Genomic DNA, 8,876 nt, shown 5'->3' with positions numbered 1-8,876 from the left:
TCTGCTGCCTCCTGTTCCTTTTTATCCATGGACTTGGAGACCCGTCCGGTGGTGACATAGACGCGCACAGCCGGTGTTGGTGTGAGAATGAGTAATTCCTAAACACAGCACCCCTCAGGGTTCGCTACTCAAACAGACTCTCCCTCCCTTCATACAGACTCGACGCCTTCATTCTATTTAGAGGCATACTCGTCATTACGCACGTGGCGCTCCGCAGGCATTCTCCCAAAATACCTGACCTATAAAATACTATTTTATTTCCTGTTGTCTGTGACCATCAAGGCTTCCTCTTCACTTCTGAGCCTGATGTGCAGAGACACAGAAACTTAAAAACCGCAGTGCGCGCATCACAAAAGTTGACGCGTGACGTAGAAAGGCGTTTTGGATCGCCTGTAGGCTGCCGAGCACCTGGCATCTGTTTTTCTGGACAAAGGATCAGAAGAATCAGTCCTTCTTTGAGCAGCTGTTAAGTTTATTCCACCTAAAATGTACTGGCAGAGCTAACTGTGCCAGTGGAATGGAGCGTGCGTAATTGCGCATAAGAATGAACTGTTCCGTCGACATCAAATACATTTTGACAGGGTGGTTTCTCCCTCCACGCATACACGTGCCCACTCAGACGCTCAGGAGGGAGAGGAGACAAAGAAAGGATAGCACAGAATGAGAATAGACGATACATGATGGAGTCAAATGAACAGTCGTGGGGTATACAAGAAAATTGCAACTTTTATTCTAATCCATCCCAGAGAAAGCTCAGGAGTATTGTGTCACTTTTTGGATGAAAGTAAAAGCTTCATCTGAGCAGTGATTTGTTCCAGGTTTGACTTTCATCCTTCTATTTTGAGGCGAAAGGAGCCAAAGATGGCAAAGTGACTTCATTTCATAGAGACAGGTTTAATTTTAAAGATCGCTTTCTCCTTATGTAACCAAGGTGAGAGCTGAGGAGGATTCACCCCAGTGCCCCTTCAATCATTTTGCTATTTAGCGTTCAAGCGGAGGCATTAAATTAGTGTTAGGACAAGATGTGCCATCTACCGCCATCTCACTTGTAAAACTTATGAGATTTATGTTGCCAAAGGAAGGAGCAGAAACACAAACAGCCCCTGAAGCCTTTTCATCATTTTCTAATCTGAGCTAAATTATTGTGTGATAACCCCAGACGTGGGAAAGATACTAATGCAGAGAAGGCTTGAACAGTGGCGCACCCTAGCGGCCAAAGGCGTTCACTGCAGTGTGTTGAAGGCTGTCAGTGGCAGTACCTGTTTTCTCAGGCTCACTGGGAATCATGGGCTGTGCAGAAGACTTCAAGTGCTTTACAGTGGTGCCACTGCAAACTCTGTGATTTATTTTCAGACTGATTTCATCAGCATAAGGAAAGGCAAGACTGCCCATAAAGGGGTTAAATAGGAGAGCTGTCTGGGGCCATGGAGGTCAGCAACATCATGGCCCACAGAAAAGTCAATCTGTGATAACCACATTTTATTTAAGCCGAATCATAACCACTCTTCTCAAAGCAGCAAACATGATTTTCATTTATTTATTCCGTAACAGAAACTTTTTAAAATGCAAACCTCTTTTCTTCAAACAGAATGATGTTTTCTGGTAATGTTAACCATGTGGATGGGCACATGGAACTAAACCATTTGGAAACTAATGGCAGACTAAAAAGAAAAGCCAGTATGTGCTCAAATCTACCGACATCAGGCAGAAACTGATGTGACTTTAAGGGAAAACAATTTAACAATTGTAAAAGTGGCAGAAATGAGTTAAGTACAGCAGGAATTGGTAAATGCAACAAAAAATAGGTGAAAAGTGAAAAAAAAGGATAAAAAGAGGCAAAATCAATTTAAAAAATGGTCAGAAATGGGGGTAGAGGATGGCAGATAAGGACAGAGAAGGGGTTTAAAGAGGTTAAAAAGTGGTGAAAGGTGGTTGAAAAGTGGCAGATCAGGGCAGAAAAACTGTCAAAATGAGTTTGAGGAGGCAAAAATTCTTTTTAGAAGGCAAAAATGGCTGAGAAGCGGCAAAAAAGGGCAAAAGAGGCAAAAATGGTCAAAAAATTGGCAGAATGGTTAAAATTGGCAAAAGGTTTAAGAGAGGCACAATGGGCAGAAAAAAAATGTAAAAATGGGTAAAAAAAAAAAAAAAGTGGAGAAATAGGGCAAGAAAGTGTCATAAACAGGTAGAGAGAGGTTTTTATTTTTGCACAAATCGGTTAAAGAGGCAGCAAATAGCTATAAATGCAACAATGGCTAAAAGAGGTAAAAATATGGATCAAGGCATAAATGGGTTAAAATAGTCAAATATTGGTTAAAAGAGGCAAAATTGGGCAGTAAAAAGTGATGAAAGGGTTAAAATATTGCATTTAAGGCCTGTAAAAGTAGATGAAAGTGGTCAAAAGTGACAACATTTTTTAAAAGATTTTAAAAAATGGATTAAATGTAGCAAAAATTGGTTAAGAGAGTCAGAAACTGACTTAAAGAGACAGAAATTGCTTAAAAGTGACCAAAAAGAGACAAAACTGTCATGAAAAAGTAACGAAAGCAGGTTTAAAGGTGATGAAAAGGGGTCAAAACTGTCACAAAAAAACATTAAAGATTTAACAAAAAAAAACATTGGTTTAAAAAAAAGGACATTTTCTTAAAGATGCAAAAATGGCGGGAACATGACCAAATAATTAATGAAAAAAGGCCTATAAGAGTGGTGAAAATGTCCTGGAAAAAGTGCTGGAAATGGGTAAATGATAAGCACCTATACATTTTTTCATCATCATCATCACCAAATCAAAGCTTGGCACAGTTTTTTGGCTCCAAAATGAGACAACCAGTATAAAGGCTGCCAGCACCACTGCTACTGATCCAACACATTAGTTTGATATCATCAGTAAATCACAACTGGGGCAAACCCATTTTCTGAGTTTTGCAGGGGCACAGCAAACCCTGTGGGCCGAGCTGCTCAAAGAAACAGTTGGGAAAAGTGTTGCTTTCATCCTTTTCAACCTTTTTCTGTCATTTAAATTCATGAACAGTAATCTAAGCTGCTAAGTTCTCCCGTGAAGCTGATTTTTGTTGATCCCCAAGAATTATGGAGGCATTGAAATCTGCAGTATTTTAAAAAATCAAGTGAATAGGAGAAAAATATATTTGCAATGAAAAATGTTGACAGCATTTTTATCCTTCTCATTTTTCTCTAACCCAGATATGTACCCTGCTAGTCCTTCTGTCCTCTATCAGCATAATACGGCAAAAAGAAAATTTTATTTCACTTACATGATTGGAAAAAAGCATCTGTAAGCTGATCATCTTCTATAAACCTTCAGTGTTTAAGGACTTGTATGAACCCCATTCAAAAGTTTTTTTTTCACCAAATTGCACTGATGCTCTTATCCAAAGTCACATATCAGATGCATACACGGGAGAGCTGCAGAAAATAGCCCACTACACAAACACGACTCAGTCATTAAACAGGTCAGACTGTTTGAATGGAGGTCTGCCTTCAAAAGTCTATTTAAACCCAGAACAGCAGCACAAAAATGCAGGGTAAACCACAAAATAGCTGCAGATTGACACTGGCTGAACTGGAGAGGTCAATAATTTCTGAAGCTCTGGATAAAAACAAGCTTTTTAGAAAATGTCGTGAGAGTAAGGTGTGAAAAAACATACATGCCAAATGATATACTGTCAGTGCATTAAAGAACTACCCACATCAGCTTCATTTCTGCAGGAACATGAAAAAAGATAGCTTGTAAAATGTGCAACATGATGAATTGGTGTTACAGAAGCAGGTCAACACGGGCAGGGCCGGAAAGTAAATCACATTACTCATGTTACTGGAATTGGGCTGCTCTTTTGTGTATTTGTACTTTGTGGACAGTTTTTGAAATCACTGCTTTTATTTATTTGGTGGACATATTATATTTCACTGTGGTCACTTAGCATCTGAGTTTAAAAAGTGATTGAAGCTTTCCGTCAAATGTGTGAAACTGGCCCACAGACTGGCTAAAGTCTACCCGACTACAAAAACACGAATGCTAACACTCAAACAAGAGCAGGAGCAGGAAATTGTCACTTTGTGACACAGAATCAACCTGTTTGGCTTCAGGTTCAACAAAGTCAACAGCTGTATCACGAATGCTGGTGTGGTCTGTGTTTGCCCGGAGAAGGAACCTGACATCTAGTCTGCACAAGCATCAGAGGAGAACCCCACTGGATTGTGGACTACCCTAGTTTACTGTAAAGAACATAAACCCTGAAAAGTGGGGCTCTAATAGCCAGCAAAGAGGTGTAGAGGTTAAACATGCTGCCTTAAATTGGAAAGGGTGAGGGTTCAAACCCAGACTGGGGGAACTCATGTGGAGTTTAAGGCCTGGTCCACAAGTAGGCAAGTACTTTTGAAAAGTGAGGTTTTCCTGTTGAGGTTCCATACATGCAAACTTTGTTTTAGGCAAGCGGCAACCTTCAGTCCTGAAAAATAAAGCCAATGAAGAATTGCAAAAAAATGCAATACCACGAGTGTCCACTTGAGGCTGGCTGCAGGAACACCAGAAGTCTTGTACACAACACATGTAAAAAGCTGTTTTTTTTACTCTAGAAATAAACTGGTTTACAGCCTGGTTCAAATAACCAAACATGTCTCAATAGCCAGTGCTCTCATGTCCTCTCACTGTATGGGGGTAGAATTTCTTTGTACCACAGTTGTTTAGATTATATTGGGGAAAAACCTCACTGCGCACTGTTGGCACATCTCATTTGATAAACAGACGCTACCTTTCCTTTAACCAGAGGTAGCTGACAAGAAGTCGAGTCAGTAGGCGAACTGTTAGGTTGATCCAAAGTTCGGTTGAGAGATGGAAGCTGCTGCAGATTGGCTTCAAAAGCTGTTTGAGTCCACCTATTGTAAGCAGACAGCTGACATCACACAGGCTTTGTTTAATTCTTTCTACAATCGTTTTAGGTCACTGAAAATGGACTTTACACTGGACCTTCCAGGGTGACAATCTTTAGAAACTCTCAGTTTAATGTCTCAGGTGTGCAACTTTATCACTTTTTGGTTTTATGGAAACAGCAGACACTGAACTTGTGCTGGCGTTAACATTGCTAACAGGACTTTTAACATACTTATACATAAGCGGTTAAAGCATTTTGGACAATTTGCAAAAGAGGTTTCCCAAAAAATGAATAACACAGTGTATGAATCAAGTCTCTTCCTTTATTCTCATGCTGCTGCATGGAGAAAAGACCCAAAGTGTTCTCTCCCGTCATTCTTAGGACTCCACCTTTTATACCTAAGGGCAACATTCTACCACTGGTCATCCCTCCAGCATACACCTGCTTCTTGCCACTTATTTACTTGTAAACCCCCACAATGCAACAGTCATATCCTCAAAGTCTTTTTTCTGACCTTTTACAACAGACAGCTGTACACACATCACATGAGTTGCTTTCCTGAACAACATCATGAAACCCCAATGACTAAAACCTTACCCCCAAGAAAATATGCTTAAAATTCCCTTTGAAAACACACCGTTGCTGTGCCAATATGTTGATGAACAGAGACGCCTGACTGGACTACAGAGGTCACTGCTGCTTCAGACAAGACTTAACCTTTCAGTGCAGATAGATTGGCCAGATTCCATGTCTGTCATCAGGCAAATCCATCTTGCAAAGCTCCAATCTGGAACAGTTGTGACAGGTCTGAAAAACGATCTGGCCATCAGTGTCATTTGAAAAGAACAAGACAGTAGCTGCCCTGTTCTGTGTGCTAGAAGTCATTAAGAAAAGCTGCTGCCAGTGTAGCATTTAGCTTGAATGTAGAAGCAGAAGTTGGTCACATTACTGTGATAAACAAGAGTTAAAAACAGCACTGAAAGCTCCAGTTGACTGAGAGGTTTTCTTTGTACTTCTCCCACCCAGCTGCTGCATGAGTTTTATCCAACAACAACAAGCTCCAACATTCATAAACTATGATCATGCCAGCCTGCAGAGGTCAGGTTAGTACCAGAGCTGTGCATGCCTACTACCTCATTTTGTCTTGTTGCTCTGCCTTTAATGAATGTGACAGACTAAACATTCCTCAAATCACTTTCCAAGAATTTTTTTGCAAAGTCTTGCCTTTTCCAAACACTTTTATGGGAGGTTTCCCAGATGAATGTGAACTGTGTCTCATGCAATGGATAAATAAAACAGACCCATTCTAAACCTCGGCATTGTCTCCATGAAACAAGCCAACATGGAGGAGGAAAATGTCCATTTAGTGTTGTACTATCTCTGAGTGTAAACCATGAATATTTAACTACCCTTAAGAACAAGGATGTTTTTAATATCTTACAAACAAAAAGGTCATTAACAACAGTGCTGTTGTGCTTTTGAGTCCTGAGGTTCTGGGTTTCAAATCTTGTCTACGTTGGTCACCTTTGAACTTCTCTATTATTGTAAAAAGTACATTGACCCCAAGCAAGCACTAGAGGATGGAGTATTATTGTGGCAGTTAACACTAATGGCATCCAGGCATATGGGCCCACCCATACACAGCTGGACGGTTACGACCTTCTCTGACTGGAGCATGCACAATGATTTGAATTTGAACTGCTTTAATGTACTCAAAAAAAAAAAAAACATTGATTTTATTACAATAAAGGGGTAATCCATGAGTGTGGATAGAGGGTTAAGCCTGGCTTACTTCGATAAGTCTCACTCATTTTGGTGAGATCTCGGTTCCATCACCATGGCTTATCTGCCTCTCTGCTTTCTCTGCTTAAAAACCATGGTTACTTAGACAACAGAACTAGCCTGCTCTGGGGCAGGAAAACTGCCCAGCTACATCTAGCATCAAAAAATGTCAGACAGGCTGAAACTCAGCTTGCAAAGCAGATGGATTGACCAGATTCTATGTCTGCCATCAAGCACATAAAGGAACATATGGAACATAGATTGTTTAAAAAATTTGTCCCTTTTTCCTCAAGTATCATTGCATGGTTTTACTTCACTGTTGTAGACTATGTTTACCTAAAAACAGACAAACTTTTGAGACTGTATGGCCACCCCCCAAGCTCTTGGCAGCATCATCATGTTGTGGGGATGCTTCTTAGCAGCAAGCCCTGGAAGGCTTATTAAGGTAGAGGGTAAAATGAATGCAAAAAAAATATAGGAAAATCCTGGATTCCTTCTGGCCAAAAAAGCCAAATTATATTGAACATGATTGATTATAAAATTAATAAAAACTGTAACACATCAAAGGGGGTGGATACTTCCATAGGCAGTATACATGTAGATTACTGCTGATACTCATTCAACACACTGGAACAATTTCTTTGTTTCAGTTTTGTTAGTCAGCTTACTTCACTGTAATTATCATCTAATCTATTTTGGCAAACAGGATCTGTTCCCATCTTTAGCCATGTGCCAGGTTTTGACACCTTTCTGACCTAAGAAATGAATGACATTACTTTTGCAACTGTGCCAACTGTGGCCTTTTCTTATTTTGCAAAAGTAAAATTCTTGCATTTAAACTTGAAAGTTGGCTCATCATCTTAAAACCCAACAAGATAAGCTGTCATTTAAGAAGCCAATTAATTTCATAATCAAAGTAATTAAAGTTCTGGTTTAACAACTGTGTCTGAATAACCAGGAGCCTGGCTCGCAGCGATTCTCCTCACTCTGGTCTCTGTGCAGACATCATTTTGTTAACAGATCACCTAACTTCTTTTGTGGACTTTAAACACCTGCAGGAAGTGTATTAAGTAATCTTTAATCCGCGTTTCACCTGTGACTCTTGCATTCTGCATGTTATTTTCCAGTCTTTAGTTACCTTAGTCTCTCACTGTCCTTAACATCACACTGATAGTACAAGAGGCAAAACAATGAATATATGAATAAATGAATACAAATCATCAATCATCTTCATCCATCTTGCACAGCAAGAAACTATGAAAGCACATTATCATGTATTTATGAATGTCATGCATTAGCTCCTCACTGCTGGCCTTTCTGATTCAATCTGACCACTTTAACTTTCTAGCAAGTGCTTGGAAAGCCAAAACATTTTAGGATAAAGTTATGACTTATTCAACAGCTCATTTCAATCGGTGCACATACATTTCCCCTCATGCAGGGAGTGTGGTTACAAGGAGGAAAATGTTGGTCATTATGTAAATCCGATTTTTGGCAGGAAACATTAGGATGGACTATGTTAATATTTAGTTTACTAATGTCCTAAAAAGATCACCTGCCACATCACATTCATTTGACAATATTGCTCAAGTAGGATGCTTAAAGTTGTAATATTACATTAACTTTCTACTATTGAATATACAACCCAATTCCAAAAAAGCTGGGGCACTGTGTAGATGTAAATTAAACAGAATACAATGATTTGCAAATCTTATAAACCAAGTTTTAGAACATAAACAACATATCTGATGTTGAAACTGAGAATTTGGAGAACTACCCTGACTTGTTTGTGCTAATAATAATAATAATGATAATAATAATTTTTTAAATGCTATAACCCAACATGATGGTAAATGAGGGAAATCTCAATCATCCTAAAGGTTTATATAAAGGTTGATGATGATGAATTTGATGATGATGATCTCTGTGTGCAAGGGACAAGGCTGAATGTCAGTACTGAATGCTTGTGATCTTTGGGCCCTCAGGAGGCACCGCATTAAAACAGGCATGATTCTGAACTGCCTGGGCTCAGAAACACTTACAGGAATCATTATCTGTGAGCACAGCTTGCCGTGCCATCCACAAATGTAAATTAAAGCCGCATTGTGCAAAGAAGTTACGTTGCTGTCTTCTCTGGGCCGAAGCTCGTTTCATATTTGCTGAGGCAAAATGGAAAACTGCTCTGTGGCAGATGAATTTTTTTGTAAA

This window comes from Cheilinus undulatus, linkage group 6 (genome assembly GCF_018320785.1).
Source record: "Cheilinus undulatus linkage group 6, ASM1832078v1, whole genome shotgun sequence".
NCBI lineage: Eukaryota > Metazoa > Chordata > Actinopteri > Labriformes > Labridae > Cheilinus > Cheilinus undulatus.
The sequence above is the reverse complement of the archived record's forward strand: the minus strand, read 5'-3'. Positions refer to the sequence as shown.